We start from the raw sequence: 17,360 nt of genomic DNA on the forward strand, positions 1-17,360 counted from the left end.
GGTCACACAGGACGCATCCCTGCGCCTCATGCAAGAGGCCACCCGTTTTTTAAGGAGCCCCCCCGAAGCGGAAGAATCCTATGGCTGCTACTTAGCCAGCAGGCTTCTTCAGATGAATAGGGAGCAGCGCCTCATTTGTGAGCGCCTATTTGGGGAAACAATCCATAAGGGGCTGCAGGGCACGCTAACACAAAACACCCAACTACATGAGGCAGCCCCCCCTCCTCCTCCTCCTCCTCCTCCTCCTCCTCCTGCCACAACTGAAACACCAGAGCCACAGCCTCAAAAGAAGGCTACAGGGAAGGCTGCAGGGCAGCGTGGAGGAAAGGCTGCAGGGAAGAGAAGAAAATGATGACCTGGGTTCAGTCTGGTCTGACAGAAGACGCAGGCTGTTGTAGGACCACAGTCTGGGGACATCTAGATCATCTGCTGGTGCTGTTGATCTCTGGGATTCTTGGACCAGATTGTGCTCCCTCTTATATGGACTCCTCAAGATCCCAATTTTCTGGTACACCGACTTTTTCCAGCGTTGACTTCCTCTTTATTTTATTTTGACCATGAATAAATGGATATTTTTTGAGTTTAGCAAAAGACTTTATGTGTTTTCTTTGAAATCATTGATTTTACACACAATGTTAAATTAACAAGGGACAACAATCTCATTGAGTTTGAAAAAAAACACACCAAAAATACATTACTAATGTTAATAATGTTCAAGTGGTAAGTCTTGAAAATCCAAAAAATTACGTAACCAAAAACGGTGCTTTGGGTTAACTTTATCTAAAAACTAAAAAATAAACACTATAAAAAAAAAAAAAAAAAATAATGGGTTCTTTGTGTTAACTTTACAAACCTAAAAAAAATAAAAAAAAAAAAAAAAAAAAAATAAAAAGGGGAAAAAGTATTATTAGTATGGAAACATTGTTTTAAAAAGGCATACTATATCATTCATGAGATCAAAGAGAAAAAGAATCCAGAAATCAGTTTGGGAGAACTCTGATTATGAACAGCAAAACACCTTCGTTCTTTAGAGCCTTCGTAAAGAAGAAATAAAATGCGCTGCATTGAACGATCACAGATTTTGCAGCGTGATGAATGTGCTACCTACAATACGAACACTAGTTTTACTAGACCGAGTGCTTCCGTTTAGTTTTTGCTTATGAGCATGCGTCGTTTTTTTGTCCGTCGGACTAGCATACAGACGAGCGGACTTCGGGGTCCGTCGTACTTACGACGTAAAGATTTGAAGCATGCTTCAAATCTAAAGTCCGTCGGATTTGAGGCTAAAAAAGTCCGTTGAAAGTCCGGAGAAGCCCACACACGATCGGATTACCAGCCACCTTTAGTCCGTCAGCGTCCGTTGGACTTTTGTAGACGAAAAGTCCGACCGTGTGTACGCGGCATTAGGAACATTCTCCCCATTGGCCATCACACTAAAGTATCATGAGTTGTAGATACAGTAATTTTTAGTAGGGGTTCCCTGAGACTCGAAAGTTATTTTGAAGGGTTCCTTTGTGTTAAAAGGTTGAGAAAGGCTGGTCTAAACCATTCCATTGTAGCTCTGGCTGGATGTTTCGGGTCGTTGTCCTGCTGGAAGGTGAACCTCCGCCCCAGTCTCAAGTCTTTTGTAGACTCTAACAGGTTTTCTTCTAAGATTGTCCTGTATTTGTCTCCATCCATCTTCTCATCAACTCTGACCAGCTTCCCTGTCCCTGCTGAAGAAAAGCATCCCCACCACCACCATGTTTCACGGTGGGGATGGTGTGTTCAGGGTGATGTGCAGTGTTAGTTTTCCCCACACATAGCGTTTTGCTTTTAGGCCATAAAGTTGAATTTTGGTCTCATGTGACCAGAGCACCTTCTTCCACATATTTGCTGTGTCCTCCACATGGCTTCTCACAAACTACAAACAGGACTTCTTATGACTTTCTTTCACCAATGTCTTTCTTCTTGTCACTCTTCCATAAAGGGCAGATTTGTGGAGAACATGACTAATAGTTGTCCTGTGGACAGATTCTCCCACCTGAGCTGTGGATCTCTGCAGCTCCTCCAGAGTTACCATGGACCTCTTGGCTCTTCTCAGATGAATGTTCTCCTTGCCCGGCCGGTCAGTTTAGGTGGACGGCCATGTCTTGGTAGGTTTGCAGTTGTGCCATACTCTTTCCATTTTCCGATGATGGATTGAACAGAGCTCCGTGAGATGGTCAAAGCTTGGGAGATTTTTTTATAACCTAACCTTGCTTTATACTTCTCCACAACTTTATCCCTGACCTGTCTGGTGTGTTCCTTGGCCTTCATGATGCTGTTTGTTCACTAAGGTTCTCTAACAAAACTCTGAGGGCTTCACAGAACAGCTGCATTTATACTGAGATTAAATTACACACAGGTGGACTCTATTTACTAATTAGGTGACTTCTGAAGGCAATTGGTTCCACTAGATTTTAGTTAGGGGTATCAGAGTAAAGGGGGCTGAATACAAATGCCCCCCCACACTTTTCACATATTTATTTGTATCATTTATAATTTTCCTTCCACTTCACAATTATGAGCCACTTTTTGTTGATCTATCACATAAAATCCCAATAAAATACATTTACGTTTTTGGTTGTAACATGACAAAATGTGGGAAATTTCAAGGGGTTTGAATACTTTTTCCAGGCATTGTGTGGATCCACAGTCACCGTATGACTTGTGGGAAAAGGAGAATAAAAGACAAAAAATGAGATCTTTTTATTATCCTGTGTTATTTTATGTAATAAAAATCCCCCCCCCCCCCCCCCCCGTAATAAAATCTGTCCAGCTTTTTTTTAATAAGGTAATATTGGTACTCGGAAGCTTTCGGAGAAGGAAGGATGAAAGATTGAAATCCACCTCCCAGCTAAACACGGGAAACATTTAATATGTATCTTTTTGAAGAATTATTCATCTCATTACTTTACCTTCGGGGGGTTTATTTCAAGACCCGGAACACCTACATTCGGCAGTTTTGGGAAATGTTATTAACCCTTCGTAATGACGGTAAAATAAAAAATCTTAATGCCGGAACACAGTTTTGCAACTGTTAGTAAATCTGTACTTATCGTCACAACTATTTTGTGTATTCAGGTGGAATTAGAACTTTTTTGTGTTCAGGACGGGTTGAACAAAGAAAAATTGGCACAAAAGAGTAAAACAAATATATATCTAGTTGTGTATTTTTTGCTATTACCATAATTTACCACCAGAATACTGCAAAATGAATTCTTCTGCTCCCGATGATCGCAGTGATAACACATATGTGTATGTTATTTGGTATTTGTATGTTATTTGGTATTTGTACTTGTAGTAGGGCCCAGAATCGACACATTTTGCTTTTTTATCCTACATAAAACACACCAACACTAAAAAAAAAAAAAAAAAATGCTTTTTTTCAACTTTACCTAAAATACATTAAGCCTGACCTTTGACCCTGACAATGACCTGTGACCCTCACCCCTGAGCCTGACCTACATGAAACCCTGCTCTATCTATTTCTTCTATCTTTTTACACGCACTTTTCTAGGTTTACTATTTTCTCTTCTAGTATACACCATACTACCAAAAGTATTGGGACGCCTGCCTTTACACACACATGGACTTTAATGACATCCCAGTCTTAGTCCGGAGGGTTCAATATTGAGTTGGCTCCGCCCTTTGCAGCTATAACAGCTTCAACTCTTCTGGGAAGGCCGTCCACAAGGTTTAGGAGGGTGTCTATGGGAATGTTTGACCATTCTTCCAGAAGAGCATTTGTGAGGTCAGGCACTGATGTTGGACGAGAAGGCCTGGCTCGCAGTCTCCGTTCTAATTCATCCCAAAGGTGTTCTATCGGGTTGAGGTCAGGACTCTGTGCAGGCCAGTCAAGTTCATCCACCCCAAACTCGCTAATTATTATTATTATTATTCACGATTTATATAGCTCCAACAGTTTACATGGCGCCTTACAATGTAGAGGGGGGACAGCACAATCACAGTACAGTTCAATACAGAAGGGACAGGATGGCCCGGCTTGTAGCGCTTACATTCTATGGAGAGGGGGTGGTGGTACAAAAGGTAACAGATGCAGGGAATGATTTGATGGGGGGTCCCTCATCCATGTCTTTATGGACCTTGCTTTGTGCACTGGTCCAAACTATTTGGTGGAGGGGGGATTATGGTGTGGGGGGGTTGTTTTTCTGGGGTTGGGCTTGGTCCCTTAGTTCCAGTGAAGGGAATTCTTAAGAGGTCAGCATACCAAGACATTTTGGACAATTTCAGTTTGGGGACGGCCCCTTCCTGTTCCAACACGACTGCGCACCAGTGCACAAAGCAAGGTCAATAAAGACATGGATGAGCGAATTTGGGGTGGAGGAACTTGACTGACCTGCACAGAGTCCTGACCTCACCTTTTGGGATGAATTAGAGCGGAGACTGCGAGCCAGGCCTTCTCATCCATCAGTGCCTGACCTCACAAATGCTCTTCTGGAAGAATGGTCAAACATTCCCATAGACCAGCGATGGCGAACCTTGGCACCCCAGATGTTTAGGAACTACATTTCTCATGATGCTCAACAACCCTGCAGAGTGCATAAGCACCATGGGAAATGTAGTTCCAAAACATCTGGGGGTGCCAAGGTTTGCCATCACTGCCGTAGACACCCTCCTAAACCTTGTGGGCGGCCTTCCCAGAAGAGTTGAAGCTGTTATAGCTGCAAAGGGCGGAGCCAACTCAATATTGAACCCTACGGACTAAGACTGGGATGTCATTAAAGTTAATGTGCGTGTAAAGGCAGGCGTCCCAATACTTTTGGTAATATAGTGTATATCATGATATTTATAAAACCAGTTTAGAGGTTAGATTTTTTTTTTTTTAACAAATCTTTTATTTAATGAGGCAAAAGATACAAAACATGACATCAAAAAACACACTGAAGAGGTACAATGGTATATACAGTAGAACAATAAAACAATACACAGTATATATGTAATATATGGGATTGGACTCGAAGCCCCATCAATGTCTCCCATGCGTTATGTAGCCCTGGTTAAAGGTCCAATATAGCCCGACATTGTGCGTTCTTAGAGCTTAAATTTTATGATACAATGTAGCATGTCTTCTTCATACTTGCTGTCGGTTTCTGTTACTATTTTTTTTTTTTTCTGATATCTTGGATACATTTTTTCTGTTCATATTTCTGGCATTCCCACACTGTTTACTGCATCGGTTATTTTTAGTCTCAGATTTCCATGAAGACTCGGTGCTGGCGGCGTATCTCCACCTCGCAGAATGTTCAACAGACAACACCCCCCCCAAAGATTGCTGCGTCTTTGGGCTGCCCATAGGTAGCGCTTTTTTTTTTTTTCGGGACACCTCGCTGCGTCCTTTTTGCATATAAAGGATACAGTAAATGACACAACGACCTAAAAATATGTAGCACCCTCCTAGCGCAGGTTGCTAGGCAGACTTATCTCTGGGCTCCTTCTGTAATGAAGGGAGCAGTGATTGATTGGTCTGGCCTGTTCAGGGTCTCACAGGCTGGGAGTTTGATTCCTTCTCTGTGCCTCTGGGAGAAGCTTCCAGAGCTTAGGGCGGGAAATTCCAATCAACCAGCCTGAATATTCATCGGCGGGGCTTTTTTTTTTTGGGGGGGGGGGGTTGGGGACGCAGTTCCGGTGTTCTGTCAGTTTCTCCAGCACCAACAAAAAACCTCTAACCACTTCCGGTTTATTTAAAGCCTTAGTAATTGGAGATTTTGACGAATTGGTGGTTGGACACAACACCGACAACTGAATAGAGTCCGGTACAGGAGGATTGAGCTGTTTTGACAGCACAGCAGCTAATGAGGAGAAAGTTGTCACTGCCTTGGAGGCGGCCATTTTGTTGGCTAGAGTAAGAATCTCCTCTCACAGTATCTTGCACTGGACTCTATTCGGTTGCCGGTGTTTTGTCCAACCACCAATTCGTCAAAAACTCCAATTCCTGCTGGTTTAAAGAACTTGGAAGTTAAGTGGTTGGAGTTTCTGACGGGTTGGAGAATTTGACAGAACACCTGCAGCACTGAATGTATGTAAGGGCAATGGGTGCTGGGGTGTGCTGCGGGCTCTATTTATGCTGGACGCTAGGGGATCTATTGTCACTGGAGGGGATGTTTTTTTTTTTAAAGGGGGATGTATTGTTGCTGGTGAGGTCTATTTTTGCTGGGGGTGGGTCTTATGTTGCTGGGGGGGTGGGTCTTATGTTGCTAGTGGGGGTGTCAGTGGTTGCTGGGAGGGATCTACTGTTGATGGAGGGGTCTATTGTTGCTGGCGGTAGGGTTGCCAATGTTTCTTCAAGCTAAACCCAAACACTTTAGTGGCGCACAGTAAATTTTCTTTTTTTAGTATACACTAGAGCAGTGGTTCTCAACTCCGGTCCTCAGGGCCCACTAACAGGCCAGGTTTGCAAGATAACTGAAATACATCATAAGGGGATATCATTTGCTGCTCAGTGATTGCCGTATTCTAGTCTGCATCTCCCCCAAGGTAATACTTAAAATCTGGCCTGTTAGTGGCCCTGAGGACAGGAGTTGAGAAGCACTGCTCTATAGGATTGTAACAGACCTGGGACACCTTTGGGCACTCCAATGAGAATAGTAATGCGGCGCACATAGTGCCCCCTCACCCTCCCATCAAGCCCTGTTCAGAGCCACATTCCTGTCTGAATAATGTGTCCAGGTTTCAGAGGGACTGAAACCCGGACACATGATTCTGAACCTGGACTGTCCGGGTGAATCCCAGATAGGTGGCAACATTAGCTGGAGGGCCTATTGATGCTGGCTGCAGGCAAACCTGTTGTTGCTGCTGCTGGGGGGTGTATTTTGTTGTAAGTGGTTCATTGTTGCTGGGGGGATCTATAGTAGTTGGGGGTTTATATTGATGCTGACTGCAGGGAGACCTGTTGTTGCTGTCGGGGGAGGGGGTGTATTTTGTTGTAAGTGGTTCATTGTTGCTGGGGGATCTATAGTAGTTGGGGTTTATATTGATGCTGACTGCAGGGAGACCTGTTGTTGCTGTCGGGGGGGGGGGGGGGGGGGTCTCTTGATGCTGGGGGAGGGGGTGTATTTTGTTGTAAGCTGTTCATTGTTGCTGGGGGATCTATAGTAGTTGGGGTTTATATTGATGCTAGCTGCGGGGAGATCTGTTGTTGCTGCTGGGGATCTATTGTTGCTGGGGGTGTATTTTGTCGCAGGTGGTCCATTGTTACTGGGAGGGGGGTAGAGCTGCACGATTCTGGCCAAAATGAGAATCACGATTTTTTTTTGCTTAGAATAAAGATCACGATTCTCGCGGCGTAAAATCTTTTACATTATACAAAAAAAATGTGGGCTAACTTTACTGGTTAGTTTTTTTTTAATTAAAGTAATTTTTTCCCAAAAAATGCATTTGAAACACCGCTGCGCAAATACAGTGTGACATAAAATATTGCAACAACCACCATTTTATTCTCTAGGGTCTCTACAAAAAATATATATATATACATATAATGTTTGGGGGTTCCAAGTAATGTCTGGAAATTTCCAGCAAAAAAAAAAAAAAAATGATTTTAACTTGAAAACAACAACTGTCAGAAAAAGGTTTAGGTTCCACACTGGACTTACAAAACGTCGATTCTACAGGCGTTTGGCGTTTTTTTCTCCTGCCTCTAGAAGCACTTCTATTGTGTTCTATGTGTCTTTCCACATTATGACTACTACAGGCGTTTTCTGTCAGGAACGTTCAGAGGCAGGAAAAAAAAAACCCTTCTCTATGGCGTTTTCTGGAGAAGTTTAGGAGCTGTAAAAACGTCTCTTCTAAACTCCTCTTATCCCTTCTGAACGTCAAGTTTCAACTTTTGTTTAGTAAAAAAAAGAAGGTGCGTTGTCATCACTGTACATCATGTTTAAGCGGTTAAACGTTCCTAATTTACATACAGAAGTCGATTCCTTTGATGTCAAAGACAAATTGATACAATGTTTAGACTTAAAATGCCAATGATAGAATGTTTTAAAACTTGGCAGACTGCCCAGACTTTGACTTTTGGCTGACAGCAGAGAGAAAGTACCATACCAAAGATCGGGAAACCCTTTGTCAAGATCGCAAAGGGGAAAAAAATTGCAATAACGATTCTTGATGATTAATTGTGCAGCTCTGGGGGGTGAATCTGTTGTTGCTGACTGCAGGGGATCTGTTGTTGCTGTCGGGTGGTCTATTGGTGCTGAGGGGGGCTGTAGTTTGTCGTAAGCTGTTCATTGTTGCTGGGGGATCTATAGCAGCTGGGGTTTATATTGATGCTAGCTGTGGGGAGATCTGTTGTTGCTGCCAGGGGAGATATTGTTGCTGGGGGTTTATTTTTGTCGCAGGTGGTACATTGTTACTGGGGGGGGGATCTATTGTTGCTGGTGGTCCATTGTTACTGGGGGGGGATCTATTGTTGCTGGTGGTCCATTGTTACTGGGGGGGGATCTATTGTTGCTGACTGCAGGGGATCTATTTTACTGCTTTTCTTGTTATCATTAACAAGTTCCATACAATTTACTTCCTACTTATTACCACAAATGATACTTGGTTCTGTATTCTCTAAAAAGGGGTGGTCCTGGGAGCTGGGTATGAAGTGGAACCAAGGGATGGTGCTCGGAGGTGGGTGGGGTCGGAAATAAGGGGTGGCTTGGAAAGGGGGTTTTCCTGCACCTATTCTCTGAGGAAAAAAAAGCCCTGTTTATCGGGCACCTGCCTATCCCTGGAGGGGAAGTGTCCAGTAGGGGGATGGAATGTGGATAAATAGTCAGAGACACTGGAGATTAGGGTTCCTTCTCCCCAGGAGGGTTCCAGGGGTGCAGGGGTTGCTGTTGCCAGGCAGCCCATGGACTGAACGACTGCTCTAGCAGGCCTAGGAAGGTCCAGGAATAAACGCCCAGATGGACTTAGCTTAGAACTGACTCTAGAACCACACCACAAGGGATCCAGTCCTGAGAGGTGCCATCTCCATCACGGTATGGGTCGGGAAGCAGCTGTCCTGGGGGACGTGTGAGTAGTGACCTGACGCTGATCCCTCAGACCAGGGCTTTTTTTCAGCTGGAACGTGGTGGAACGGCATTCCGTCACCTTCCGGCAGCCCTCTCCTCTTCAGGCTGTCACTCGACACAGAAGCTGGCAAAGGAAGTTTTCTATTTTACTTCCTCCACATTACTGTAGCGGTACCCCTGTAGGGGCTGCTGGTAATTGTAGTCCGTCTGTCACCCTGCCCAGCCAGGCACACAATTTCAGTCACTTTTATACAGAAAACAGTCCATGCAGTTTGTTTTGTATTTTTATTGAGGGGATTAAACTTGGATGGGGATAGGGTAGTTACGAGATGCCCAGTTGATTGTAGAAATTGTTAGAGACTGTGAAAACTATATACACCTCCGGTATATACAACTCCTCTCTTCTGTCCAGCACAACACTTGCTTGCAGACTATCTCTCCTTAACACCTCCAGCCAGTGCTGTGTCTTGGCCTAGGACAATTAATTGAGAAAGTAGCCAGTTTCAGAAGGTTTATCAAACTAGTGGCTCCTACAGGGGTGCGCTACAGTTCTTATGATTCAAGTATGTGAAACCCTTTGTATATTAATAACCAAAGAATACACCGCTCAACCCGCACGATCGAGCTCCAATTTACCAATGCAGTGCATAGCCAAGCACTTTTACTGTGGTCAATGTTCATGAACAATTCAAACACACAATTTCTCTTCCATATGCTGTTGCATTGAAGATCTATGTTGCTCACAAGATGGCAGAGTCTTACGCGTTTTAGCCTATGTAGTCTTAGTCATAGGTGTGACAAAGATCGCTTAGACTAAGAGGAGTAAGGACTGTCCTTTCTATATTATTCCCTTATTAATGCTCAGTATTCAATGCTCATTATGATCATTTCTCTTACTATAGAATTTTTTGTGCGCTTCCAATAAAGGTTTACAAAAGTGTACAAGCTCTCTATTATCCCATCCATACAAGCATTACAGCCACGTGTTCCCTATGTAAGTCTGCTGACATTATGCCAACGAGCAAGTTCCCGTAATAAAAAGTGTGAAGAATCACTTCAATTACCCAATCATCTGCAGATGAAATGAGAAAACACGGATTTTCTTTTCACACGACTGGGTAATTGAAGGGAATCATCGCACATTTTATTATGTGAACGTTCTCAAACCCTTCAGTAAATCAGCCTCAATATGTCAAGGAAGAGTTGCAGAAGACATCGTCTATTTTAAACTTGACGTAGAGCAGAGATATATAATCACAATATAATATGCTGTATACAGTAATATGTTGGTCATCAATGGTTTCAGCCATTTTCCCTTACTCGGCAACAATATGTGAGGAGAAGAAATGGAAAGCAAAAAACATAGCCAGAGTTTTGCACTACTTGGTAGATTTTGGCTCCTCCAGATTAGTGGTTTGGGTCAAGTTGGGTCCTCATATATGGCAGCCTTCCTGGTTGAATGTACCTGATTCACTGACCCCAAGTCTTCGTAGCCCAATGGCCATTATGCGAAGAGAAGAAACAGAAAGTGAAGAAGATAGGAATAGTATTATACTCCCTGGTAGACTTTGGCTCCTCCAGATCAGTAGTTTGGGCCAAGTTGGGTCCTTGTATATGGCAGCCTTCCTAGTTGAATGTACCTGATTCACTGACCCCAAGTCTTCGTAGCCCAATGGCCATTATGTGAAGAGAAGAAACAGAAAGTGAAGAAGATAGGAATAGTATTATACTCCCTGGTAGACTTTGGCTCCTCCAGATCAGTAGTTTGGGCCAAGTTGGGTCCTTGTATATGGCAGCCTTCCTAGTTGAATGTACCCGATTCACAAACCCCAAGTCTTCTTAACCCATTGGCCATTATATGAAGAGAAAAAACAGAAAGTGAGGATTATAGGAAGAGTATTACACTCCTTGGTAGACTTTGGTTCGTCTAGATTAGTGGTTTGAGTCAAGTTGGTTCAGGTGCATATGGCAGCCTCCCTAGTTGAATGTACCCGATTCCCAGACCCCAAGCCTTCTTAGCCCATTGGCCATTGTGTGAAGAGAAAAAAACATAAAGTGAAGAAGATGGGAAGAGTATTTTGACTTCTCCAGATTAGTTGTTTAGGTCAAGTTGGTTCCTCAGATAAGGCAACCTCCATGGTTTAATTTACTTGATTCAAACACTCCAAGTCTTCTTAGCCCATTGGCCATTATATGAAGAGAAGAAACAGAAAATGAGGAAGACAGGAAGAGTATTACACTCCTTGGAATACTTTGGCTCCTCCAGATTAGTGGTTTGGGTCACGTTGGGTCCTTACATATGGCTGCCTTCCTAATTGAATGTGCCTGATTCACAAACCCCAAGTCTTCGTAGCCCAATGGCCATTATATGAAGAGAAAAAACAGAAAGTGAAGAAGATAGGAATAGTATTATACTCCCTGGTAGACTTTGGCTTCTCCAGATTAGTGGTTTGGGCCAAGTTGGGTTCTTACATATGGCAGCCTTCCTATTTGAATGTGCCTGATTCACAGACCCCAAGTCTTCTTAGCCCATTGGCCATTGTGTGAAGAGAAAAAACAAAAAGTGAGCAAGATGGGGAGAGTATTTTGGCTTCTCCAGATTAGTTGTTTAGGTCAAGTTGGTTCCTCACATAAGGCAACCTCAATGGTTGAATGTACTTGATTCACAGACGCCAAGGCTTCCTAGCCCATTGGGCATTATGTGAAGAGAAAAAAACAGAAAGTTTGGAAGATGGGAAGAGTGTCACACTCCTTGGTAGATTTCAGATTAGTGGTTTGGACCAAGCTGGGTCCTCATATATGCCAGCCTTCCTAGTTGAATGTACCTGATTCACAGAACCCAAGTCTTCTTAGCCCATTGGCCACTGTGTGAAGAGAAAAAACAAAAAGTGAGCAAGTTGGGAAGAGTAATTTGGCTCCTTCAGATTAGTGGTTTGGACCAAGCTGGGTCCTCACATATGGCAGCCTTCTTGTTTGAATGTACCTGATTCACAGACCCTAGGTCTTCTTAGCCCATTGGCCATTAAATGAAGAGAAGAAATGGAAAACAAGGAAGATTGACAGCTGTGAACCCAGAACTGCTCAGAGCTGGGCTCTTCCAAGTTCACACTGCACAGCCCCCGCCATCAGCCAGGGAGAGGGAAAGAAGCTGCAGCATCGGCTGCATGGGACTTTTTTTAAGTCACATTTTGTTAGATTTTTTCAGATATAAACATCAACATAAAACAAATAATATCAATGTATGTAAACTCGTATTTTGACAAAAGTAGGTACCTTGGTTGAGATAATATCTCCATAAATACTGCAGGTCAGAGATGACCGCAGCAAGTTAGTTATGAATACTGGGTATCAGCAGCATTGATTTTTCCAGTATTATCCCTAAAAGAATGGAGGAATTGGAGACATAGTGAGATTTGTTATACAGTGGAACCTTGGTTAACGAGTAACGCGGTTAACGAGCGTTTTGAAAGACGAGCAACTTTTTTTAAAAATCCTGACTCGAGTGTTGTCTCGCAAAACAAGCAGAATTCAACCTAATGTGTTGTGCAGTACCGCATTTGGCCAGAGCTGCGGGGGCGCCGGTGACACTCGGAACGGTTCGGAGCCGTTCGAAAATACTCGTAATCACTCGGAAATACTCTGTTTCCGAGCCTTTCCGATGGTTTCCGAGTTCAGCCGTGCTGTCCCCGAGTATTTCCGAGTCTCTCCGGTGCCCCTCCCCCACCTCTGGCCACATGCGGCATTGCATGCATTAGAAGTCAATGTGAAACAAATTATCTTTGTTTCCATTGTCTTCTATGGGGAAACTCGCTTTGATATACGAGTGCTCTGGATTACAAGCGTTCTCCTGGAATGGATTATGCTCGTAATCCAAGGTTCCACTGTATTCCTAAACAGAAAAAAATCGAGAGGGAGATAAACAAGCAGCAACGTCGTACGACACTAGAGTGTACCTAACAAAAAAGTAGCACTTGGTACTGAAAACGTAGGTGGCATTAAAAGTCACAAAGGAAAAAAAAAAAGAAAAATGGAAAACCGAAACTAGAAAAGTTTGGTGAGATTATTTTGGAGGAGATTGGGAGAGCATTGAACCCCCTCCTCGGTAGCTGTAGAGAAGCTCTTCCTGTAATCTCTACATTTTAGCTCAAAGTGCGAAGGCGTCAGATGTGATTTTAGATCGGCATCAAACTTTTTTTTAATTAAAGAAAACATATTGAACAGCAGCTTTGACCTCGGTAATAGTAGGAGCCTGAGGAGAGTTCCATCTGTTGGTGACTGAGGGTGTAGGCAGGTTCAGTCTGTTTTCTCCACTGTGGGTGGCGCTCAAATTGAAAGGTACCACAGCCTGGAGAGGAAATCCAAGGGGAAGAAGGTTTCTTTATGGTTTCCTGGGTCATTGGAGGAGCATTCCGGTTGGCTACCACCATGTGACCCTCAGCGGCCATCTTGGGTCAGCAGGGTCTATTTAAGTCCCTGCACCTGGCATGCTTCTTGCGTGTGGCTAGAGTAGGGAGAGAGACGCCGCTTGTTTAGGAAAGTAATTAGCGGTGGGGAAAGGTTTCTGATGAGGAGGGATAGGTTAGGGACCGGCTATCCTGGAAAAGAGGTTTCCCTCTTGGGACTGGACTGACCAGACCGCACTTCACCCTCTGAAACAGAGGCTGTCAGCACCCCTTCTTTGCCACATCTGACTACATTGAACTGTGAGTTGCTTCCCTAGTGGTGTTGTCCCACCAGGGAGTTTGTAACGGTGGCATTCCGTTTAATACAAGTTCCACATTTTACTGCAACCGGACTCTGTGTACTTACAGCCCGCACCACACTGCACCTCCCTACAGATGTCTGGCAGCTAAAAAGCAGACATGTATGCATTTGGAGTTTGAGAGTCGTGGATTCTTCCTAGACTGGTCTTCATAGCTGAATACAAGGAGAAAAGGATGCATGGGGTGTGCTAGGTGTGCCTGGGCACACACTAATCCGGGTGGCAACCCATCGAACGTGATCTACATATCAATTGCAGGCATGTGATGGGTAGCCCCACAATTCCTTTTTTTTCTTTGCAGTGGCCTGTTTATAGCCAAAGGCCCCAACAGGGCTCCTAAAATTGTACAAAAATAATATTGTCAAAAATAATGAAAAAAAATAAAACTTTAAAAAAAAAAATAAATAAATAAAATAAAAAATTCAAAAACTACTGACACCGTCCACTCAGCAATCATTATCAATAAAATGGGACCAGGTTCTGCAGTGTTCAGCATTGCCATGGAAAGGGGAGGGCACCAGCATAGAACAACGCTACTTGTGAATGCGCAATAAGTGTTTATTAACCACTTGAGTGCCACAAGGTTTTACCCCTTTCATGACCAGGCCAATTGTGCAGTCATGAAATACTGAAATACTGTACGCAAATGCATTTTTTAGCATCTTCACAGAAGAAAGCTTTTTTTTTGTTATTTGATCACCACGGGTTTTTTTTTTTCACGTGATATAAATGAAAAAAGACCGGAAATTTTGAACAAAAAACCCCATATATTATATATATATATATATATATATATATATATATATATATATATATATATATATATATATTTTACACGATATTGTCAAAAGTATTGGGACGCCTGCCTTTACACGCACATGAAGTTTAATAACATCCCAGTCTTCTGCCCCGTACACACGGTCGGATTTTCCGATGGAAAATGTCCGATCGGAGCGTGTTGTCGGAAATTCCGACCGTGTGTGGGCGCCATCGGACATTTTCCATCGGATTTTCCGACACACAAAGTTGGAGAGCAGGAGATAAAATTTTCCGACAACAAAATCCGTTGTCGGAAATTCCGATCGTGTGTACACAAATCCGACGCACAAAGTGCCACGCATGCTCAGAATATATAAAGAGATGAAAGCTATTGGCCACTGCCCCGTTTATAGTCCCGACGTACGTGTTTTACGTCACCGCGTTCAGAACGATCGGATTTTCCGACAACTTTGTGTGACCGTGTGTATGCAAGACAAGTTTGAGCCAACATCCGTAGGAAAAAATCCTAGGATTTTGTTGTTGGAATGTCCAAACAAAGTCCGACCGTGTGTACGCCCTATTAGTCCGTAGGGTTCAATATTGAGTTGGCTCCGCCCTTTGCAGCTATAACAGCTTCACCTCTTCTGGGAAGGCCGTCCACAAGGTTTAGGAGGGTGTCTATGGGAATGTTTGACCATTCTTCCAGAAGAGCATTTGTAAGGTCAGACACTGATGTTGGACAAGAAGGCCTGGCTCGCAGTCACCTCTCTAATTCAACCAAAAGGTGTTCTATCGGGTTGAGGTCAGGACTCTGTGCAGGCCAGGCAAGTTCCTCCACCCCAAACTCGCTCATCCATGTCTTTATGGAACTTGCTTTGTACACTGGTGGGCAGTCATGTTGGAACAGGAAGGGGCCGTCCCCAAACTGTTCTCACAAAGTTGGGAGCCTGAAATTGTCCAAAATGTCTTGGTATGCTGACGCCTTAAGAGTTCCCTTCACTGGAACTAAGGGACCAAGTCCAACCCCTGAAAAAAAAAAAACCCCACACCATAATCCCCCTCCACCAAACCCCCCCCTCCCCCCCCCGTCCATTGCTGCCCTCCCCATTTATGCATCCGGCCCCTTTCAGGACACTAGCGCATGGATTCCAATGATGCAGGGGGCTGTTTTTTTTTTTTAAGCCCCAATGGAGCTAGAGGCTCCAATAGGCTTCAATATAGGGTGGGCTCAGGTCGCAGAGAGTGCACTCCGATCCCACCCAGGTGTGTTACAACAGCGAATAAATATTCGCTGTTGTAACACTGATCCTCCTCCTAGCCAATCAGGAAGCTGGTTTTGACACCGGTCACCCGATTGGCTGAAAGGACAGGCGATCCTATTGGACGCCTAAGAGGAGGAGGGGAGGAGCTGGAAGCCGCCATGGAGCCGCTGCACCATACTGCCTGCTGCTTGCCACCGCCGATGGGTTAAGTGCTGGACCGACCGCCAAACAACGGGGGGTGGGTGCCGCTGGGGGGGGTGGCTAATTGTTTGCTTCCCCCCCCCACTGGCACATTGCAGTCAGGCAAGTACCATTCCCCCGGCAACCTCCAAACCAAGACACGTCCATTGATTGTCAGACAGAGAAGCATGATTGGTCACACCAGAGAACACCTCTCCAATGCTCTAGAGTCCAGTGGTGGCTTTACACCATGGCATCCAACGCTTTGCATTGCACTCGGTGATGTAAGGTTTGGATGCAGCTGCTCGGCCATGGAAACTTTGCTCAGTATTTAGTAGAGCCCCTTTGATCCAATACAGCCATGAGTCTTTTTGGGAAAGATGCAACAAGTTTTTCACACCTGGATTTGGGGATCTTCTGCCATTCCTCCTTGTAGATCCTCTCCAGTTCTTTTAGGGGGGATGGTAAACGTTGGTGGACGGCCATTTTTAGGTCTCTCCAGAGATGCTCAATTGGGTTTAAGTCAGGGCTCTGGCTGGGCCATTCAAGAACAGTCACAGAGTTGTTGTGAAGCCACTCCTTCGTTATTTTAGCTGTGTGCTTAGGGTCATTGTCTTGTTGGAAGGTAAACCTTCGGCCCAGTCTGAGGTCCTGAGCACTCTGGAGAAGGTTTTCGTCCAGGATATCCCTGTACTTGGCCGCATTCATCTTTCTCTCGATTGCAACCAGTCGTCCTGTCCCTGCAGCTGAAAAACATCCCCACAGCATGATGCTGCCACCGCCATGCTTCACTGTTGGGACTGTATTGAACAGGTGATGAGCAGTGCCTGGTTTTCTCCACACATACCGCTTAGAATTAAGGCCAAAAAGTTCTATCTTGGTCTCATCAGACCAACGAATCTTATTTCTCACCATCTTGGAGTCCTTCAGGTGTTTTTTTTAGCAAACTCCATGCGGGCTTTCATGTGTCTTGCACTGAGGAGAGGCTTCCGTCGGGCCACTCTGCCATAAAGCCCCGAATGGTGGAGGGCTGCAGTGATGGTTGACTTTCTACAACTTTCTCCCATCTCCAGACTGCATCTCTGGAGCTCAGCCACAGTGATCTTTGGGTTCTTCTTTACCTCTCTCACCAAGGCTCTTCTCCCCCGATAGCTCAGTTTGGCCGGACAGCCAGGAAGGGTTCTGGTCGTCCCAAACGTCTTCCATTTAAGGATTATGGAGGCCACTGTGCTCTTAGGAACCTTAAGTGCAGCAGAAATTTGTTTGTAACCTTGGCCAGATCTGTGCCTTGCCACAATTCTGTCTCTGAGCTCTTCAGGCAGTTCCTTTGACCTCATGATCCTCATTTGCTCTGACATG

At 44.4% G+C, this 17,360-nt stretch overlaps 1 long non-coding RNA gene across 2 annotated transcripts in view; it reads right to left on the reverse strand.

Moving 5' to 3' along the window:
• The window catches only part of LOC141144042 (uncharacterized), a 133,013-nt gene that overhangs the window by 13,337 nt on the left and 102,316 nt on the right, over positions 1-17,360 (reverse strand). Inside the window, exon 4 of one of the 2 annotated variants that reach the window (XR_012244337.1) lies at positions 8,921-9,510. The exons of the other annotated variant lie outside the window; for it this stretch is intronic. This is a non-coding gene — a long non-coding RNA (uncharacterized lncRNA). Of the gene's footprint in view, positions 1-8,920; positions 9,511-17,360 lie in introns of those variants that run through there. 2 annotated transcript variants of the gene reach the window in all.

This window comes from Aquarana catesbeiana, linkage group LG05 (genome assembly GCF_042186555.1).
Source record: "Aquarana catesbeiana isolate 2022-GZ linkage group LG05, ASM4218655v1, whole genome shotgun sequence".
Taxonomy (NCBI): Eukaryota; Metazoa; Chordata; class Amphibia; order Anura; family Ranidae; genus Aquarana; species Aquarana catesbeiana.